General features: G+C 42.2%; 1 non-coding gene across 1 annotated transcript; it reads left to right on the top strand.

The window, feature by feature from the left end:
- Window positions 1–21,776: 21,776 nt before the first annotated feature.
- Window positions 21,777–21,914, top strand: LOC119470865. The gene has a single exon (XR_005199833.1). It is a non-coding gene; the product is annotated as a U4 spliceosomal RNA (small nuclear RNA).
- Window positions 21,915–22,789: the final 875 nt, after the last annotated feature.

Genomic DNA, 22,789 nt, shown 5'->3' with positions numbered 1-22,789 from the left:
CACTTCTGGGTGGGACCACGGGACTGTTTAGTGGGTCTGGACGGACCCATCAGAGTCACAAATCCTAAAGCCTGAAAAGACATCTCAAAAGGCTAGTCTTAGGTTCTCCACTAGTGATGTTATCTGCAGGAGTAATGAAGGAAGTTGCTAATCTTGTGGCTAATTCGTTAGTCCTTCGAAGGGAGTCTAGTCCCCGGGAAAGAAGAGGATTTGTTTCAGGCAAGGGCCATCCTCTTTGTTTCAAAGTTAAACTAGAAACTAAGTTCCTCCCAAAGGCAGTTCTGCCTGTGCCTGGGAATGAACATCAGCAAGCCTGGAGGTTGTAAGATAGATGCGGTTGGTTAGGCTAGATCTCTTTCACTGCCCGAATTTTTTCATTGCCATAATTTTTTCACTATTGCAATTTTTACAAAGGTGATTTTACTTCTTTTTTGCAGTCTCTCTGAGTAGTCATCTCAAAATATGTCAAAAAGTATTTCTGGTGGTGAAGTATTATTATTCCCTTCAATACATATGTATACATGAGCTAAGAAATATGAATTGTGTAATCTTGGTGATTTTGCATATCAGTTAAATGTTGTTACATTTGCATTTAAAACTAGCATTCAACAATGTAAATATGAATGGTAAAACTCATGCTAATAATGTATTTTTTGTCACTTAGAACATCATTAAATGACAAATTTGAAAATACCAGAACAACGTAAGAGAGAGAAACTGGAAGAAAGAAATGAAATTTGCATTTTAGAACCTTTACTGGTACTTTCTTTTTCTTTTTCTTTGCCCTGGACTCTACAAATTCTATAGCCAGCCCTACTTAATATGGGTGGGTACTGTGCAAACAAGCACTTGTGGAGGTATACACTTTGCATTTTTACTTCTCAGAGTCTTTGTCTGCATCTGTCAACTGGAAAACAGAAAGATATAACCAGACCAATGGATTGAAAGAATTTATCTTTTACTTTAGAGAAAAGGTATGTAAACCAAAAATAAAATTCTAAGCCCACCGACCAACTGCATGGATCCCCTCCTGGCCAAGGGGATCCCAGAAAAATATGGAAAAGGGAGTTCCTGGTCACAATGGGAAGGGAGGTTAGACATGCCTTGTTCTACTCTTTCCTACTTGGGGTTTAGGCACATCCGACCAGCATTAACATTAAAACAGAGATCACAGGACTGGCAAAACAGAGTGGCAATAAGATACATCGTTCCAGACTCACTCTGATGTAGCATTACATGATAAATAGCAGACCCTCAAAAAAAAATCAAAGTAGTTTACCCTAAAAGATATTTCTTTGACATATTTTAAAATGGTCCTGCAAAGTCGTCTTTTGTAGGGAAAATTTTGCATCTGTAGGGAATCTCCATTAATGCAGCCAGGCCTTTCCCCGATCTAAGGGAGATTAACTGAAAGTCAGGTTCTGAAAAGAGACAGTTACCACCTATTCTCTGTGAAGCCTCCTACCTAAGATGCCTCCTCTGCATAACAAGAACCTTGGCCACAACCTCCCTTATCTTAATTCAAGGATTTCTTTTTACTGACTTCAGGTCTTTAGATAAAGCCTAACTCTTTCAACCAACTGCCAGCCAGAAAATCTTAGAATTCATCTATGACCTGGAAGTATCCCTCCACTTCAAAATGTACTTCTTTTTCAGGCCAAACCAATGTATACCTTCCATGTATTGATTTATGATTTTTCACTTACAATTCCTGTCTCCCTAAAATGTGTAAAACCAAACTAGAGCCCAACTGCCTTGGGCACACTTCCTCAGGACTTCTTGGGACTGTTCCCCAGACCATGGTCACTCATATTGGCTCAGAATAAATCCCCTTTATATATTTTGCAGAATTTGAGTATTGTTTTGGTCAACAAATAATAGGACAAAAGTAAAGACAAATTAGCATAAAGTGTAGGACCAATATTTATTGGCTGACCAGCTGATTAATTCTCTATTTCAATTTTCTAATTCTTATTTTCTGTGGAGTATTAGAGCATAAGCTCCTCATGTTGCATTTAAGTAGATATTATGTATTTCATTAAGATCATACTTCCTCGATCAATTATGATGCATCTATATGATGCATAATCATCCAGAAATTAAAATGGCATTTCCAAAAATAGTTAATAACATGGAGAGGAAAATTGGATCGAAATTTCTAAGTACAATGTCATCTTATTAGAAAAAATGTATGTGCATAAAAAATACAGAAAGAAAAATATCAAGTTTATTTTTGAGAACTGAGATTTTGGATGATTTGTTTTTTACATTGTAGCTTTCCATATTTGAAATGCTCTTCAATGATCATGTTTTGCTTTTGTAACCAAAAAACATTTCAGCAACATCTTAGGCATCTTCACCTTTTTAGCATTTAGCATTCTGCCTAAAAGATAGGGTAGTCAGTAATTACTTGATGAAGTTGAATCACCTCTAAGTCACAAGTCAAGGAGTTGAAGCTCCTCATATGTGGAATCCTAACTAGGAAAAAAGTTAAACTAGTAGGACCAAGGGAAAGCAGAAAGAAAAAGCAGGTAAGCTATAAGCCTACTTTTCATCATGGTTCGGGACACATAGCCCACCTGCGCAAATAACTCACAATCTTCCTGCACCCAGATATCACCATTGCAAGTTAGCGCACTGCAGCCTTGGTGTTATCAGTACTGCACATAACACTCTGCACCCCAAGAGCCATCCTATAAAATGCGCTGCAAGCCTTTGTTTCCTTGCAGTCAGCTCCTCTTCTGCTGGTCTGCCTGTTGCCTCCTCACAATATACATTCATACTTTCTCTAATAAATCTGCCTTTCTTTACTTACAATTGTCTTGGTAAATTCTTTTACCCCTGTACCAGCAGCTCAGTAGTCATCACTCACCCATGATAATATACTTTTACATACCTGTAAAGCAATGTCTTCATAGTGAATCTTCATGTAAATATTGAAATTCTATCTCCTCCATTGTACAGTTAAAAGCCTAAGTCACTGACCCTGTCCTTCCTTTCTTTTTTTTTTTCTTTTTTCCTGAGACTCTGTAGCCCAGGCTGGAGTGCAGTGGCGCAATCTTGGCTCACTACAACCTCCGCCTCTGGGTCTCGGTTCAAGCAATTCTCCTGCCTCAGCCTCCAGAGTAGCTGGGATTATAGGCACACACCACCACATCTAGCTAATTTTTGTATTTTTAGTAGAGATGGGGTTTCACCATGTTGGCCAGGCTGGTCTTGAACTCCTGACCTCATGATCTGCCCGCCTTGGCCTCCCTGTCCTTCCTTTCTTTGCTCTGTCCTTCCTTGTCAGTCTCCCCAGCCACACAGGGTTCATGCAGGAAGTTATCTTACCAGTTAACACCGTCTTTCCACTTCTTCACTGGCTCCTTCTCCTCAGGGCATTTAACTTTCAACACCTTTGCAAAACAGAGCCTCTTCTCCAACTGCTCCCTCCCTCCCGGCACAGTGAAAATTTGAGAAATGTAGTCTTTACTTGCTGTCTCTACTTCCTTAATTCACTTTTCTCTCCTCAACTCCCTCCATTGTGACTTATGTTATATTAACAGAAAAACCAAACTCTCTAAAATAGTTTGAAGAGATTTATTCTGGGGCAATGTGACACTGTGGCCCAGGGAATGGTCTCAAGAGGTTCTAAGGAAGTGTGTCTGAGGTGGTCAATTTACAGGAAAGTGGTCTGGATCCAGACCCCAAGAGAAGGTTCTTGGATCTCGTGCAAGAACGAATTCAGAGCAAGTCTCATGAGTAAAGTGAAAGCAACTTCATTAGAAAAGTAAAGGAATAAAAGAGGCCGGGCGCGGTAGCTTACAGTGGTAATCCCAGCACTTTGGGAGGCTGAGGTGAGTGAATCACAAGGTCAGGAGATTGAGACCATCCTGTCCAAAATGGTGAAACCCCATCTCTACTAAAAATACAAAAATTAGTTGCATGTGGTGGCGCTTGCCTGTAATCCCAGCTACTTGGGAGGCTGAGGTGGGAGAATAGCTTGAACCAGGGAGTTGGATGTTGCAGTGAGCCAAGATCGCGCCACTGCACTCCAGCCTGGCAACAGAGCAAGACTCCGTCTCAAAAACAAAGAAAAAAAAAGAAAAGGAATGAAAGAATGGCTACTCCATAGACAGAGCAGCCCCAAGGGCTGCCTGTTGCCCATTTTGATGGTTATTTCTTGATTATACTAAAGAAGGGGCAAATTATTCATGTTTCCCTTTTTTAGACTATATACGGCAACTTCCTGATGTTGTCATGGCATTTATAACTGTCATGGTGCCATTGGGAGTGCAGCAGTGAGAATGACCAGAGGTTACACTCCTTACCATCTTGGTTTTGGTGGGTTTTAGCCAGCTTATTTGCTGCAAACTGTTTTATCAGCAAGGTCTTTATGACCCGAATCTTATGCTGACCTCATAAGTCATTCTGTGACTTAGAATGCCTTAACCATCTAGGAAGGCAGCCCGGTAGGTCTCAGACTCATTTTACCCAATTCCTATTCAAGATAGAGTTGCTCTGGTTCAAATGCCTCTCACAGTGAGAATACAGTTTGGTTTTACACATTTTACAGAGACACAAATTGTGGGTAAAATCACAAATCAAATCAATACATGTAAAGAGGTAGAACATCTTGAAGTGGGGGCTTATAGGTCACAGGTGGATTCAGAGATTTTTCTGATTGGCAATTGGTTGAAAGAGGATTTATCTAAAGATTTGAAGTCAGTAGAAAGAAATGCTTGAATTGAGATAAGGGGGATTGTGGAGGCTAAGGTTTTTGTTACATAGATGAAGCCTCATAGGTAGCAACCTTCAGAGAGAATAGATAACTGTCTCTTTTCAGACACTGAAAGGTATAAGACTTTCAGTTAATCTCTCCTAGATCAGGGAAGGGCCTGGTTGCATTAATGAAGATTCCCTACAGATGCAAAATTTTCCCCACAAAAGATAACTAAAAATGTGTCAAAGAAATATCTTTTAGGGTAAACTACCTTGATCTTTTTTTGGGGTCTGCTGTCATGTGATTCCATGCCAGAACCGGGTTGGGATTATGCATCTTATTGCCACAAAGAGTCTGTTTTGCCTGGCCTATGATCTCTGTTTTAATGTTAGTGCTGGTCCACTGTGTCTAAACTCCAAAAAGCAGGGGTATAACGCGGCATGTTCAGCCTCCCTTCCTGTCATGACCCAAGGGAATTCAGTGAATTTTCCCGGGTTTCTCTGGGATACCCTTGGCCCAAATTTTTTATTTGATTGGGGGGACTTAGGACTTGATTTTTGGTTTACATTCTCTATATTCCATGGAAGTAATTCCTGCTAAAGTCTCCAGTGAGCACACAGCTGGCAGCACCGAGGATCACTGTGAGTCCCCTCGCCCGGCCCTTCCTGCTAGCAGCACTTGCTGGCTCCCTTCTCTTTCTTGAAGCTCTACATTAGCACTGGTCCTCCCACTCACCCCAGTCTGCTGCTCCGCCTCCTTCACAAGCTGCCTTTTCTCTACCCACATGTTAAATGATGAATTTAAAATTATACAATTAATATATTTCTGTAAGTGGACAAGTTAAACATTGCTGATAAGGGTGAAGTTCTCCTTAACAAGCCATTTCAATTGCCCAGGTTCATCTCCAGAGACAACCACTGGTATCTGCTGAAAAAATAATTTTCATTTGAGGAATGTGAATTCTTTTAAATGGTCAGGCCCAGCAATGATATAGAATCAAACTGTGTCCTCAACAAGTGGTTGAATAAAGAAAATGTGGTATATATACACAATGAAATACGATTCAGCAATTAAAAAAAGAATAAAGTCATGTAGCTTTCTTTTTTCAACACTATGGATGGAACTGGAGGATATTTATTTATTTATTTATTTGAGATGGAGTCTCACTCTGTTGCCCAGGCTGGAGTGCAGTGGTGCAATCTTGGCTGACTGCAACCTCCACTTCGTGGGTTCAGGTGATTCTCTGCCTCAGCCACCCAGCAGCTGAGATTACAGGCATCTGCCATCATGCCTGGCTAATTTTTGTATTTTTAGTAGAGATGGGGTTTCACCATGTTGGCCAAGCTGGTCTCAAACTCCTGACCTCAGGTGATCTGCCCACCATGGCCTCCCAAAGTGCTGAGATTACAAGCATGGGCCACTGCGCCCAGCCAAGGCCATTTATTTTTAAGTGAAACAGCTTACAGACAGAAAGCCAAACAACACATGTTCTCACTTATAGGTGGGACCTATTAAGAAATAATGTGTCCACATCAATGTAGAGCGTGGAATATTAGAGTCTCAGAAGAGTGGGAGAGTGGGTGAGGGATGGGAAATTACTCAATGAGGGTAATGGACACTATTCAGGTGATGGCTACGCTAAAAGTCCAGACTTCACCACTGTACAATATATACATGTAACAAAACTGCACTTGTACTCCTTAAACTTATACAATTAAAACAAAATATTAGGCCCAGAGAGACATTAAAATGAGACAGCAATTGTGTCCCCCTCTGTCCTTAGAGCTATGTATTCGTCTGTTGAAACTGCTTGCTTTTGTCACAATTACTATAAGTCAGCCTAATAATGCTGCATTGGACGCTATAACCCACACCCTATAACTCAGCAGTGTATCACTAATCAGTGCTATTTCTGGAAACCAATTAAAATTTCTGACAAACAACTTTGTATTAGCCCATTCTCTGTCTCTCCTTTTTGCCTTTATTTTTATTATTATTGTTATTATACTTTAAGTTCTGGGGAACATGTGCAGAACGTGCAGGTTTGTTACATAGGTATACATGTGCCATGGTGGTTTGCTGCATCCATCACCCCATCATCTACATTAGGTATTAGCATTAGGAGAAATTCCTTTTTGCCTTTAAAAACCTGCTTGTCACAAAGGCAAAAGGGAGCTCATATCCAAGGTTAATTAGCAGCCGTCCTCTCTTAGGCTCAGGTAAACTCTAAATAACATCACATGCGTCAGCCTCCCCTTTTAAGTAGAAATGCTTTCTTTGTTTCCTTTCAGATATTTCTGCTGTCTTCACATACATAGAGGAAATGCATATTTCTATAGGAATATATAGTGCTTTGGGTCCTGTTTTTTTCTAAGTGGAATTATACTGTACATTTTTTTCTAGATAATAACTTTTCCTTAAAGAGTGTTTAACACCAGTTAATATAAACCAAGTTACTTTTTTTTTGTTCTTACCTGCTGCATGGCATCTATGTCCCACTGCCAGTTTAAAAAGTCTCATATGACGAACATGTAAGACATTTACAGTATTTTGTGATCATAAATAAAGCTGCACTGAGCTCTCTGTGGGTGTATACTTTTTGTGCACATTTGTGTTTCTCTAGAGTGGGTATTTACATTTTAATAGATATTCCAAAATGGTTTTCAGTTGGATATACAAATTTAGACTACAATTTGTGACTATACTCATTTATCCACCTACTTGCCAATGTGAGATATCATAAAATTTGTTAGTATTTGCAATTCTGATGGCTGTAAAATAGCATCCCATTGTTTTCATTTGCATTTCTCTGGGTGCCCATTGTGGAACTCGTTTTCATTTGCTTTTAAGCCATTTGTAATCCTGCTTCTCTGAATTATCTGTCCTGTCCTTTGCTTGTTTATCTTTTTTGCTACTTGCATTTTCCTTCTTATTTTTAGGCATTTTTAATGCAGCCTTCATCTAGGAATGTATTCTTCACAATGGATTTTACAAATGTTTCGCCCTGTCCATATATAGTGTTTTAACTACTGTATATTTAACTACTATATACAAAATATATAGTGTTTTAACTACCATATATTTTGCCATGAAGATTTTTTTGTTGTACTCAAAATAATATGGCTTTCCTTTCTAACTTGCATTTGTGTCCTGTCTAACAAAGAACTTCCTCCAGCTAAGGTTATTCATATATATTTCCTGATTTTTTTTCTTACAATGCTTTCATAAACTTTATTTATTTACATATTTATTTTATGTATTTATTTATTTTATGTATTTATTTATTTTATAGGTCTTTATATCATCTGCAATTTGGTTTTGTGTGAATGGTTGAAGGCAGTGATTGTATGTAAATTGTTTATAAAAATAAAACATTTTCCTCATGCTAAATTTCCTTAGATGTATTGATGTATTTCTGTGCCCTGTGCCCATTTGTCTAGGCCCCCACCGTGACACCCTTCTAGTCACCCTGGCTTTGTCACATCTTCACACCCAGTGGGCTGTGGTCCCCTATCCCTTCCCCACACACAGTCCTCACACATGCACACTCTGGATATCTTGTTTTGAAAATTGTCTTGGCCTCTCTGACATACTTACTATTTCATATGGATTTTAGAATGACTTCACCAAATTCCATGAAAAAGTCTCATTATAATTTGTATTACGTTTGTATTGATTTTATAAATTAATTTGGGAGAATTGATCTCTTTGCAATCTTGATACCCCGGTTTACAAACATGATAAATGTCTCCATTTATTTAAGATTTGGATGTCTCAAATTTATGTAAATTTTGTGGGTCTTTTGACACATGAGCCTTTCCAGACTTATGTCTAGGTATTTTAAGGCTTTCCCCTCTTATAATGTTGATTTTCCTTCATAGTCAGCTGTTGGCCTGCTTCTGGCCCACATGGCCTTCCCTGGTGCTCTTATTGTTCCCGCTAGCATCTATATGTCATTACCTCATCAATACCTGGGTTTCAGCTCAAACACCATTGTCCTGACCTCCACACATAAATGTTCACCTGCAAAGCAGAGTTTTCCACACGGATTTTCCACTGGAAACCTCAACCTCAACCACATCACCGCTGCCCTTTTCCCACTCCCTGACTGCTCCTGTTCCTTGTCTTCCACCCTTCTTGATAGACTCCCTTTCTTCCTGAATGATATCACCAATCACCTATGCACAACCTTAGAGTCAACATCACCTTTTCCATCTCCTTCAACCTCTGCATGGAGTCACTTAATCAGTCTTATGGATTCAGCCATCTCACTCAAACTATCACCATATCCTCCATCAGTCTCACCCCTGCCAATCAATTCTTACTACCATTTTACACCATTTTGTCATCAACCACAACTTTAGGTAGCTTTCTGCCTTATCTAGATAGAGTAGACCAAGATGCTTTAACTAATAGGCTACGTAATGAACCATGCTGCTAATACAGCAGATGCTTTTCTCTTCTCCCGCAACAGCTCAAGACACGTGTTCTGGTTTGCAGATAGCTCCTACAGTCTTGTCATTTCACCATCCCCTAGGGTCTTGGCAGTTTCTGCATCTAGCTGGGAAAAAACGGAAGAGTAATAAAGGATGAATTGTACCCACTGCTTAAAATCCTTGGTGCAGAAATGTTATATATATTCTGTGCACAACCCATTGAAAACCAGTCACATGACATACCTAATTGCAAAGGACACTGGGAAAGAAAATCTAGCCATACACTGGGCTACAATGTAAATATTCCTATTGAAGGAGATAATTAATTTTAGGTGGCAAAATACAATTTCTTAATCTTGACATTGTCTTGCATAGCTTCCATGACTTTTTTTTTTTTTTTTTTTAAGAGATGGAATCTCACTCAATCACCCCGGCTGGCGTGCAGTGGCATAATCATGGCTCCATATAGCCTGGAGCTTCTGGGCTCAAGAGATCTTCCTGCCTCAGCCTCCTGAGTGCTAGGACTATGGGCAAGTGCCACCATGCCCAGCTAATTGTTTTAATTTTTTTTAGAGATGGGAGTTTCCCCATGTTGCCCAGGCTGGTCCTGAACTCCTAGGCTCAAGTGATCTTCCAATCTCAGCCTCCCATTCATGAGGGATTCACTCCCACCCTTCATGACCTAAACAACCACCCACTAGGCTCCACTTCCCAAGGCCACCATATTGGAGATCAAATGTCAACATGAGATTTGATGTCGATAAACAGATTACCTCCAAATAGCAAAGAAGGAATAAGAGGCACAGAAGCCCTGAGAGAAGAAAGAGGTTCCCAGCAGAGAAAACGTGGAGCAAGACCAAAGTGTGGCACTTTTGGAAATGATTTGTCATAATTGGAGGAATAAGCCTGATACAGCTGGCAGACTAGCGAGGAAGGCAGAGGCCAGAGCAGGTACAATGTCATGTGCTAGTCTCAGGAATTTTGCTTTAATCCAGAAGGAAGCTTTGAAGCATATTTAGCAGAGATGTGATGGAATCCATATTTTTAGAGGGAAATACTGGAATGCAGTATGAGAGGACCATCCCAACCCTGAAGACTAGAGTCCAACCTCCATGTGCCAGGTCGTCTCTTCTCTCCACTCTCCAGGTGAGTCACTGTTACAGTTCCTTAGTCACATGTAACTAGTAGACTCTCTTCATTAGCTTAGGGTAATAAATGAGGTCACCTCCCTTTCAAACTAGCTTCTTGAGCCACCACACAGTCAAATTAACTGGAACCCCAGGGTCTCCTTCTTAGGACCTTTTCCCAATTGTAAAAGAATCTTGGCGTTTTCTTAGCCTAATGGGGTGAATCCAAACAGTGTGCAAAAAAAAAAAAAAAAAAAAAAAAAACGAAAGAATGTCCCCAGCTTATGATAAGACCTTGGCTTTTATGTGCCATTTCTCCTACAGCTATTGGTCTGATTCATGCCTTCTCCAATAGCACCCCAGGACCCCAAGGAAAACAGAGCTACAATGGAAGAAACTCCAATAAAGTGGCAACAGTGATCAGATTTGGGATTTCAAAAGATAGCTCTGATGTCAGAGTATACAGGGTTGGACTGAAAGGGAACACAGCTAGAGGCAGGGAGCTCAATGAAGTTGCCCATGTGGTGTTTCAGGTGGGAAGTAACAGAAGCCTGAAGAAGGCAAGTGGGCATGAGAAGATGACAGAAGCATAATATAGGTCAAAAGCTTACAATTGACTGCATCTGTTGACTGCTTGGATGTAAGGAATAAAAGGAAAATAAAAATGATAATTTATATAGACCGGCCTTGGGAATGGGGTAGATGGCAGAGAGATTCCACAAGATTAGGAATGCAAGAGTCTGGATAGGCTTGGGACATGGTGAAGGCAGTTGATGATCTCAGGTTTAAGTGTGTGACGTTTGGGGTGCATGGGGAAAAACCATAGGAATGTGTCTCGAAGGTAGTCAGGTATATAAGCATGGAACTCATGAGACATGTCTGGAGATCAGGATTTAAACTCACCAGTTTGCAGGTAATAGTTGAATTAGTGTGGACAAGCGCTGCAAGAAGTGTTGAATGGGATGGGAGCAGAACACTGGGGAACTCAAACTCCAGGCATTGAGTAAAGAAGCCTGATAAGGGGCACTAGAGAGGTTGGAAAAGAAAGACTTCAAAAAGATAGCAGTCGGCACCCCACACTGCAAGAAGGCAGGTCAACCAACAGGGACCTGAAATGCTTCATTAATGATCTTGGCGAGAGTGAGGAGTGGGCATGGGAGCTCTACCAAAGTAAAAGAGGAGGAAACAATAGGGCCAGAGTTATTTTTCAGCAAAGCCAAGTGATGAGGGACAGCATGGAATAAAATGACAACTGGAGAGGGAGGTAGGGTCAAGAAATGGGGTGTGTGTGTGTGTGTCAGAGAGAGACAGAGAGAATTTCTCTGCCACTTTTTTTTTTTATCCCATAGACAGTTACCTTGGTTTGATCTCTACAAGTCTTAGAAGGGCCACTGACTCCCCAGATGCCCCTCCTTCTCCCCTTACCCTAGGGTTATAACCGGGCATTCACTCTTCTCAGAATCCCCCCTTTTTTACATAGGGTTCTGGGGACATCACATAGGATTCTAGGCCTTGGTGGGTTTGACACATCATAGCAATCTGCTTATTCAGTCTCTTTATCTTAGTTTAACTGAAGCTCTGCCCATGTCTTCTATAGTTATGGGAAGCTACTTTCACTAGCCAGCCATGGCATGGCCCCGCACCCAGGGCCATCCATGCTTGTGTGGTCCATATAAATAATCATTCAACAGGGAAATTTTGAGAATAAAAGGAGTGTTATTAGCAATGACATACAGACAATAGGTGCAAATGGAAACTGTCCCGGTCAAATGGAGACATAGCCAAATAGACATAGTCGAATAAGCCCTACTCATTCTTCATATTTGCATTGCCACAGTTCAAAACACATAAAGGGATTTTATATACACTGTATTATTTGAAGCTTTTTAAGGCACATACATTATTTTTATTTTATTTTGAGATGGAGTCTCGCTCTGCTACCCGAGCTGGAGTGCAGTGGTGTGATCTCAGCTCACTGCAACCTCTGCCTCCTGGGTTCAAGTGATTCTCCTGCCTCAGCCTCCTGAGTAGCTGTGACTACAGGCACGTGCCACCATGCCCGATTAGTTTTTCCATTTTTAGTAGAGATGGGTTTTTACCATGTTTGCCAGGCTGGTCTCGAAATCCTGACCTTGAATGATCCTCCTGACTTGGTCTCCCAAAGTGCTGGGATTACAGGTGTGATCCATCATGCTGGCCCACATACTACTTTAGAAATAAATGGGTAAAGGGAATCATGTTTGCAGAATCTGCGCTGGAAGGGACTGCCTGGTGCAAACCCTTCATTTTATAAATGAAGATCTCAAGGCCCAGCTCAGCTTTCTGGAAGCTCCATTAAGACCTGAAAGTTATTTAAGTCTGATTGTTATCAGATTTGAGGTCCCTCCTGCTTTAGATCCACCCCCTAGCCTCCACCAATTAAGAGGGGAATCAGAGGAGAGGGTGTCCTTGGATTTGCCTTGGGATGAAGAGCTGTGAGGAAGTCTTCACAAATTTGTCCCTGAATGGCAGCCAAAGCAGGAAGCCTTTTACGTTTGGGATGGGGGCCAGCGGAGCTCAGGATCTTTATCACGCAGAGGACATGGTGGCCCAGATTTGTTTTCTGCTTTGGTTCAGGGTTTCCCTATTTCAGTGTGCACATGCATCCTACATCCCACCACGTGGAGGAGCCTCTGCAGCAGTGGCAGACTACAGGTCTGTATTTACATGAGTCTGTATTTCATCTGCATTGTGACACCAATCTCCATCCCTTGTTATGCCACCCAGTTCTGGGAGGGAAGAGATTTCATGACTTTAATGGACTCCCCTAGAGCTATTTACATGCATGAAACAATTAGGAAAACAAAAATTAGGGAGTGTGATGATTAATTTTGATGTTAGCTTGACTGGAATAAGGAATATCTAGAACTGTAAAGCATTTTTTTTTTCCTGAATGTGTCTGTGAGGGTGTTTCCAAAGGAGACTGGCATGTGCGTCTGACAGGACTAAGTGGGGAAGATCCACCCTCAATGTGGGCAGGCACCATCTAGTCTGCGAGGGACCTGCAGAGAACAAAAACAGAAGGAGCAAATGGGTTGGTCTATCTACTGGAGTTGGGATATGCTGTTCCTCTCCCGTCCTTGGACAACTTCAGGCTCCCCGGCCTTTGGACTCCACGACTTACACAATGACCCCTGGCTTCTCACGCCTTTGGCCTTGACCTGAGAGTTACTCCATTACCTCCTGGCTCTGACGCCTTTGGACTTTCCTTGGGCCACACTACCAGAATTCCCAAGTCTCCAGCTTGCAGACAGCCCATCCTGGGACTTCTCAGCCTCCATAATCATTTGAGCCATTTCCCCTAATAAATCCTCTCTCATCTCTCTATCTATATCTACATTCATATCTAATCTATTTCTATACCCATCTCCTATTTGTTCTGTCTCTCTGGAGGATCCTAACACCTAGAATAACAAAGCATTTTTCTCATGTTTGTCTTCCATCTCAGAATCTATCTAACCATTTCCTTAATTACTGGAATGAGCCACTGGAAGTTTGGGGTCATGATTCCTGCTTTATTTATATTACCTTATTTTTGATGAGATGACCCTGCCTCTGTACACTGAGTCTAAAAATTCCAATAAAAAGACGAGAGACATGTTCCAGGCCCTGCGTTTTCCACATTCTCTCTGAATTCATTATTCTTAAAACATTGTCTATTATCCGCCCCTAGTCAATCAAAAATAAATAAAAATCAAAAAGAAAACAAAGATGAATCATCTGTGGGGACCTCCACTACAAATTACAGCAGAAGGCTTGCAATTACTTAGAGAAAGAAACGGCATGTTTGTAATGTTTGAGTAGAAAGAAGCATCTCAATACTATTCACACACAGTATTCAGCACAGTGATATTGCAATGCTGGGCCAGTGGGGCAAATGCTAGCCTTTCTGGAATTTTATCACTCTGGAGTGTCTCTCTACACTGTGAGACATGACCAGGTTCATCAGTCTGGGAGCCTCAGGAGCCCCAAGCAGAACAGACCTAGCAGCAAGTCTCAGGGGCAGAGCTCTGGGCTGCATGTGCCAAGAATCAGCTTCTGGGCTGCAAAGTCTGTAATCTGAGGAGAGAGGAGGTACAGAAGGAGATCTGGGTAGAGAGGAGTGCTGCTGCAGATGGCCTCCTTCCTGCCCCATCTTTTAGCCTCCATGCCTCTCTCCACTTCTCAGGTTTCTCTGAGGCTTCTCCCTCCTTCTCACCTCCATGACAATAACCATATTCCAGTCCTAGTGACTGAGTAACGACAATGGGATCTGTATTATTATGGTCATGACTCCTCTTCTTGCTGGTTAACTGCTTAAGCAAACATGCTTTATTAAAAGGAAATCTCGGCTGGGCGTAGTGGCTCACGCCTGTAATCCAAGCACTTTGGAGGCCAAGGTGGGCAGATCACCTGAGGTCAGGAGTTCAAGACCAGCCTGACCAACATGGTGAAACCCCATCTTTATTTAAAATAAATAAATAAATAAATAAAAATAAAAGGAAATCTAATATTCTTCTCTTGAGTCTTTCTCCCCTCTTCCCTCAAATTGCCCAAGCACCCTGAAGATTTGATCTAAGCAAAGTTGGTCCACTGAAATCCCAAGTGGGGGGAGAAGTGGTAACTTTGGGGCCATTTGTGGCCCCATATCACCACACAGTGTTGCTGACGAATGCTGGCCCTGAGCCACGAGATCCATACTTACCTGCTCTGAGCACAGCTTTGCTGGTCCACGTTCCTGCAGGAGGCTATGAAATAGCACAACAGGGCACCAAGTTGTGCTCTCTTAGTTCACGTGTCTACATGTCGTCACAGAAACATAACTCTGGGCCCAGGGGCAAGTTCCAGAAGATCATTAACACCTCCCAAGTGCTATTCTGTACACAAACCAACCAACCCTTTCCATGATTGCTGAAGCCCTTGTCTTCAGCCTGGGCCATCAGTGTGTTTTAGAATATAGTGTCTTAATTAAAAATTTGAAGTAGAGTAAGGCCAACAGATCAGAAGAGAACTACTGTTGGAAAGAGAATTTGTTACAGTCCCTAGGAGGAGGGGTTGTGCCAATGCCATAGGGAGCTACCTGGGGAAGTACCAGGGTTGGTCAGGGGTAGAGGGGGCAGGGAACTGTGGACAAGAGGCTTTATTGCAGCTTCTGCAGGAACAGGTAAAACAGGGCACACAGGCTTAGGATTGGCTGGTTTGAATAATTCCAGAGGGCTCTGGGCTGTAGCAGCTGAACCTAGATGTCTGGGGAAATTAGAATAGGTAGAGGGTGTCCCGAAGTATGAGAACCCATGAGGAAAAAGGTGGCTAGAGGTATGGGCTCTGGTTTGGTTGATTTATATATGAAAAGCATGCTTATGGGAAAATAATTGACATTCTCTAGAAATCAGCAAACCCCGGGACGGCAGTCTCGCCACGGCCAGCAAGGACCCCAGATGTCAGAGCACCAGCACACAGACCATAAAATGCACGGTTACCATGCCAAGCTGATGTTTTCTTTACTCAAGGTCGTTTTATACCTGGGGCCTTGTTTTCTCTTCCTGTCACTGGACACAGTTCAGGCCTTCCCTGTCCACTATCTCCCTGACATTGGGACCAGGGCTTGAGTCTAGTCCATCTTGCAAAGGTCCTGGACTCCTTGATCTCTTAAAGGATCATCTCTCATATTAAAGTGTAGATTACATTTTGCTAATGTCCTTGAGAAATTAAAGCTCCTATATATACCTTTACTGCAGTTCAAATTTTTTTAAATATATAAATTTTCATTCTTTGAACACCTGTCAAGCACCGTACCAGCATTATTTATTTCTCTTTATAGTATTGGGCCAGACACAGATCTAAACTCTTCTGTTCCTTTCACACAGCTATGCCAGACCAGCATTTACAAAATAAACTCTGCTAAGTACCAAGAGAAAATATTTAGACAAAGCTTAATTTTACTTCTACTTTAAAAGCATAATTTTATAGTATATTGTCTAATTTTAAACTATGTTTACAAAAACGATGAGATATGTAGTGTCATTATCCAAACTTTAGAGGAAAAAAAGGCTGAGCTCAGAGAGGTAAAGTCACTGCACAAAGGTCACCCAGCAGCTGGTTAGTATAACAATCAGGGCAAAGACCCAAGTTTTTATCCAACCCAGCCTTCTTTTCATTAATCCACTGCTCAGGAAACACAAATAAAAGGACAAAAACAGTTGTTTGCAGGGAACATATTTCTGATATACTCTTGTTTGCCTCAAAGGATTAAACAAGCATAATAATTAGAACAACTTACTGAAGCATTATCCACAATAGCCAAAATATGGAATCAATCTAAGTGTCCATCAATGGATAAAATGTATAAAGAAAATGTGGTCTAGACATAGAGTGTAATGCTATTCAGACTTATAGAAGAAGAAATCCTGTCATTTGTGACAACATGGATGAACCTCAAGGACAGAATGTTAAGTGAAATAAGCCAGGCACAGAAAGACAGATACTGCATGATCTCACTTACATAGAGAATCTAACAGAGTAGAACTCATAGAAGCAGAGAATAGAATGGTAATTGCCAGAGGTAATTGCCAGAGGGGTGCGGGGGAGAGGTGTGATTAGGGAGACATTGGTCAAAGGGTTCAGAGTTTTAGTTACTCAGGATAAATACATTTTGGACATCTAATATACAGTATGGTGACTGTAGTTAGTTAATAACACTGTATTGTACACTCAAAATTTGCTAAAAGAGTAGATCTTAAGTGTCCTCACCCCTTCACATAAAAAATGGCAACGGGCCAGGCGCAGTGGCTCATGCCTGTAATCCAGCACTTTGGGAGGCTGAGGTAGGCAGATCATGAGATCAGGAGATCGAGACCATCCAGGTTAACACAGTGAAACCCCGTGTCTACTAAAAATACAAAAAATTAGCCAGGCATGTTGGCACCTGTCTATAGTCCCATCTACTTGGGAGGCTAAGGCAGGAGAATCGCTTGAACCTGGGAGGCAGAGGTTGCACTGAGCCGAGATCAGGCCACTGCACTCCAGCCTGGGCAACAGAGAGAGACTCCATCTCAAAAAAAAAGGGAACTATGTGAGGGATGAATATGTTAATTAGCTTGCTTGTAGTGATCATTTTTCACAATGTATGCATATATCCAAACCTCGTGTTGTACACCATAGATATATGCAATTTTATTTATCTATTATACCTCAATAAATATTTAAACTTAATTAATTAGCTAATTAATTACTTTTAAAATTAGTTGGAAGAATTTCAAAGCCAGAGAGATCTGGGTTCCCATCCCAGCTCTGCTACTTGCTCATTGCATGACTCTGAGTTGCTTTCTCTGAGCCTCATTTCCCTTATGTATAAAACGAAGATGATGATAATGATGTCTTCCTGCTAGCACTGCTGGGAAGATACATCTCAAAAGGCTCTGGCACAAAATGCACATGCTACAATAATGAAACATTATTATATACAGAAGGTGGGTATAACTTCACAGAGGTTCATTTCATTCACTCAACCTATATTTATTGAACATCAGCTATGTGTGAGGACCAAGAAAAGAGTTTCTAAATTAAAGATAGACAGTTTAGAAGGTGGAGACTGACAAACAAGTAAGTGCAATAAAGTGTCCTCAATTCCAGGCCAGAGTGGTGGCTACCTGGGAGAGCCCATTTGTCCCTGAGGGTGTCGAAACTTTCTGCAGAGGAGGTATGCAGCTTCCAACAGGAGGGCAGGATGGTAGGAGGGCACGAATTAGCTTACAAAATGCCCCCCTTAGTTTGATATCTCATTGTTTAAAAGATAAAGTTGAAAGCTAAAGTGAATTTTTAAATGGCAAAACTAGATTGAAAGCAGACTAATTCACTGGATTGTCACAAAACCACTTAAGGTCCAAACGAGTTACCGTTGCTTCAACTCATGGCAGAAAACACGCATTTTCAACCAATTTATTTTTTTACCTTGCTCCAAAGACAACATTAAAACTCATGAAAACTGGTAAGACTAGAGAGGGTGGAAAAAAAAGATGAAAACATTGCCAAAGGCACACAGAGAAATATCTGAAAACAAATGCCAAAATGAAGAAAACTACTCCGTGGTGAATCTCGCCAAAGTTAGCAATGAGCCCCTGGGAAATCCCAGAAGGTAGACAAAAGTTATTACAAGCATAAGGTATTTGACGAAAACAGCCTCCACAATCCATAGGAGTTATCAAAGAATGAAAAAAGGCCTGAAAATGTTTATTTTTACCAATTAATTATTTTAGCCTGGTTTTTGTTTGCTTGTTTTTACTAAATTATTCTTTCTGTCCATTGCATGCTGAGGGGAATCAGAAGAAATAGAATTTGAGCAGAGATACAAACAGGGTTGAGAGTGGGGAAGGAGGGTGATGAGGAGGAGAAGCAGAAGAAAAGAAAAAAGTAGACAGGCGTTGACAATGTTAAAAGTGCAGCAAAACTTATGGCACTCCATACACACCCACACGCACACATAGACTAGCTTATTTTGTGATAGAAGCCAGGTCTCTCATCCTGCACTTTCCTCTTAGAGTGCTGTGTGGTCTGCAGATAAACTTTTCTCTCCATTTTCACCTGGCATTTAAGCGGAGACAACTCTCCTGTTTCTGCTCATGGAGACCATCCAGCTCTCACATGAAGTTGTCTAGGCACACACTATTCTAACACAGCTGAGGGTCCCAGGCAGCCAGGGCACTGTGTGCAAACGCACCAGCACGTCAGGCTGCAAAAGTGAACATCCAGAGAGGTTCAGGGCTGACCCCGAAAGAGCCAAAAAGACTTCCTCCCAAAATGCCTGCTTGTTCCTTTTGTTTTTTTGAGACAGATTCTCACTCTCTTACCCAGGCTGGAGTGCAGTGGAGTGATCATAGCTCACTACAGCCTTGAACTCCAGGGTTCAAGGGCTCCTCCTGACTCAGCCTCTCACAACCCTGGGAGCACAGGTGCACCCTACCACACCCAGCAAATTTTTAAAATTTTTTGTAGAGATGGGGGTATCACTACGTTGCTCACGCTGGCCTCAAACTCCTGGGCTCCAGCAATCTTCCCATCTCCCAAGTGCTGGAATTACAGGCTTGAGCCACTGCACCCTGCCCTGCTCCATTTGTATATGACAACTCTCACTGTTAAAAATACGCTAACAAAGAACAAGCAAAATGTGACAAGATCACATTTTCACTTCTTTGCATTTCACAAATCAGCTACAACCAGCTAAGTGGGATCTCAGAAAAAAATGTGGGCATCACTGTCTGTCCTGAAGCAAGGGCCCACCTTAGCCCATTCATTTGTCCAAGAAGTGTGTGTCAAGCACTTACTATGTGCCAAGCACTGGGGCAAGAGCAGTAAAGATTATGCCCCTTTTAACAAAAGAGACTGAGAGCATGGGGAGGGCAGGTGACCACTAACCTCATGGGCAGGTGGTGCCGAGGGTCAGCCTAGGGGAGATTCCAGTGCACAACGGGCTCTGCCCCACATGGGGGTGAGGGGAGTCTTCTCAGAGGAGTGTCAGGAAGCAGGAGCAAACTGCAGTTTGTTCCCCAGTACTGGAGCCAAAAGCCTGTTGTGAGGCTGCTGCAGTGACGCAGCTGGGAGACCATCAGAGCCCCAGCTGGAGCGGCGGCTGTGTTAAGAGATTTAAAACACATGATGGAGGGCGGGGGAAGTAGCAGACCTTGTGGTAGCCCCTAGGCCAGAAATGGAAAAGCTCATTTCAAATATTTAGGTTATCAAAGATTTAACCAACTCAGAATTTCGTGACAATTACCGATTTGCTGCTTGCTTTGAGCCAGGCTCCTCTGCACGTTTAGGGCCTCTGCTGAGACAGGCTTCTCTCTGCACTTGCTTTCTCTTCCTCAAAGAGGCCAGCCTGGAGAGAATCTCAATGGACATAATTGACAGCTAACAATTTTCCCTACCTTGTTTAGGAGGCAACAGCATTTCAAGAGGGGAAGAGGGAAATTGTGATGCCGCTCGAAGCCCCAGCTCAAGACACACGCAGCATTTCTGTGTTGTATTCTGTCCGTCTCAGTGGTCACAGGGCCAGCCCAGATGGAGAGGTAGACGAAGAGCCTCCATCCATTCATACGAGGAATGGCAAAGGATTTATGATCGTTTTTAATCATCGTTCAGGATTCAGTAAGGATCTGCAGGTCCTGGCCCACCCACTCTGCATCTGACCTTCCCTCAAAGACATTCAGCTGCCCCCGTGTTTCCACCACTCAGGTGTGCTGTGACCAGACGGCCTGTATCATCAATGCCTGGCCCCGTTCAGGACTCCCCCAGGCCTCAAAATGCCAGAGTGCCAGTGGACCAGTGACTCCAGACCCCTCCTAAGGCTGGTTGAATAGGAGAACAAAACCTTTGCATTCTGTCTGGCCACGAATCCAAGCCCTAACCTGCTTTATTGCTCTGTAGCCTCTTGATTCACTTCCTCTGTTACTCAAAAAACACCCTGGGTTCATTTGCCTGGCAAGCCACAAATGCCTCCCCAAGAGAATGTAGGGTTTTTTTAAATCAATACTTTGTTTGTTTGTTTGTAAGGAGGCCTCATTTTGTCGCCCAGGCTAGTGTGCAGTGGTGAGAACTGGTTCACTGCAGCTTTGACCCCCACCCCAGGCTCAGGTGATTCTCTCACCTTGGCCTCCAAAAGTGCTGGGATAAGATGTGAGCCACTGCACCTGGCCCTGTAGGATAATTTTTACTTGGTACAAGTAAGGAGTATAAACCAAAAAGTGTCTGAGACAGACCTCAATCAATTTGGAAATTTATTTTGCCAAGGTTAAGGACACATGCATGACACAGCCTCAATTCCTGAAATCTTAGTGGAAGCTGCCGAGTACCATTTTCAGGTGTTTTTAATACATTAAGAAACTGCCTTTTCCTGGCACCAGCTGCCACCAATGATCATTTTAGAGAGGCAAGCATGAAAACTGCTGGACCATCATCTGATTGCCACCTGACTTTCCTGGTGGGTTGGGAGAGCCCTCTCCTGCCCCATCCATGCCTGACTGGCTACCTACTGTAACAGTAGAAGCAATTCCTTTTTGTATCTTACACTCCTGAGCAAGCAGAAGAGGGCAGGTAGTACATAGATCTCATTCCTAGATGGAGAAGCTAAGGCGTCAACACGTGAGGGGTTTGCCATTGACATGAGTATTAGCCAGCAACATCAGGAATAGAATTCAGCCCAATATTTGAAGGAGGTTACAAAAACAATTTCTCTTTATTCCATCAATAGCTATTTCCCCTTGAGGCCAGTCACCTGGTTACATATTCCTTTTAGACCCCATAATAAGTAGGACCTACTTCACAAATTCAGCTCATCTCCATGAGGCACTCCTCCGTGGGCACTTTGGTCTTGGCCGTCCCCAAAAGGAGATGGATGCTCAGGGCAGCTCAGCGGGTGCCATCAAATCTTTGTCTCATCAACTTCCATTGTTCTGATTTTACCCACCTCAACAGCCTCTGCACCCTGAGCAGGCTGGCAGCTTTGTGAAGTGGCAGTATTGTGGCCAGTGAGGTTTATCCAAGGCATGATTATTGCTAACTGAGGTTAGCCTCCTAAGTCCCTTGATAGTCAGAAAATCCACTGGTCATACAAATGTGAGTATTCTGGTTACTCAGTTATTTCACAAATGAATAAACAAGTTGGTGGTCAGCTTTTTAATATCAGTCCTTTGAGCTTACTTAACACGAGTCTGCCTCCAAGAGACAGGGGCAAAATGAAATTTCCAAGCTTGTAGGCTGAGGCTGGGCCCGGCAAAGCTGCCAAGGGATGGAGGGCCACCATGGGAGGCCTCTGGGGAAACACCGGGCAGTCTCTTCTCTCTGCTGACAATGGACAGCTGCCAGAGGGCTGTTTAAATTTTTTCACATACTTATGTTCCCTATTTAGACTCACATGCTTTTTCTTTCACAGTGCAAATTTCCAAAAGGCAGCAATTATCCCTGATGGATCTTGTAAATCTCGCACAATGCTGAGTGCAAAATGTGGGCTGAAATTCTAACTAATGGGCAATTGGTTTTTACCAGAGACCACATTTTGTCTTTCTAGTTGTACTGGCCCAAGAAATAAAATGTTCACATGACCTCGTAAGCGCAAATAACCCCAAACAGCTGTAGTTATTTGTTTATCAGTATGGAGCTGAGGTCCACAAACCCCATCAGCATTTATGGAGTCCTTTTGGTGTGCACAGATGACAGTTGGGCTCTTTGAAATGGCATAAAATAGAAAAGCGGTAGAGAGGAGATACTGATGAGCTACTTTTGGGAGCTGAGTTCATGAGGCAGCACTCGCTCCCCAGTTCTGTAGAATTCAGACAGAAGCATCACACAGTCAAGTGTGATATCTGAAGAAAAGCCCACGCCTTATTTTTTTTTTCTCTCTTGGTTTGGGGAACTTCAACTATGTGTGTATTTATTATTTTATTTTTTAAACAACCTTTGCAAAATATGTGTGTATTTTTAAAGAGTTAAATAACATGATTATTGTGAATACA

This window comes from Cebus imitator, unplaced genomic scaffold (assembly GCF_001604975.1).
Source record: "Cebus imitator isolate Cc_AM_T3 unplaced genomic scaffold, Cebus_imitator-1.0 Scaffold42, whole genome shotgun sequence".
Classification (NCBI taxonomy): Eukaryota; Metazoa; Chordata; class Mammalia; order Primates; family Cebidae; genus Cebus; species Cebus imitator.
This window is presented reverse-complemented; position numbering and strand designations above follow the sequence as displayed.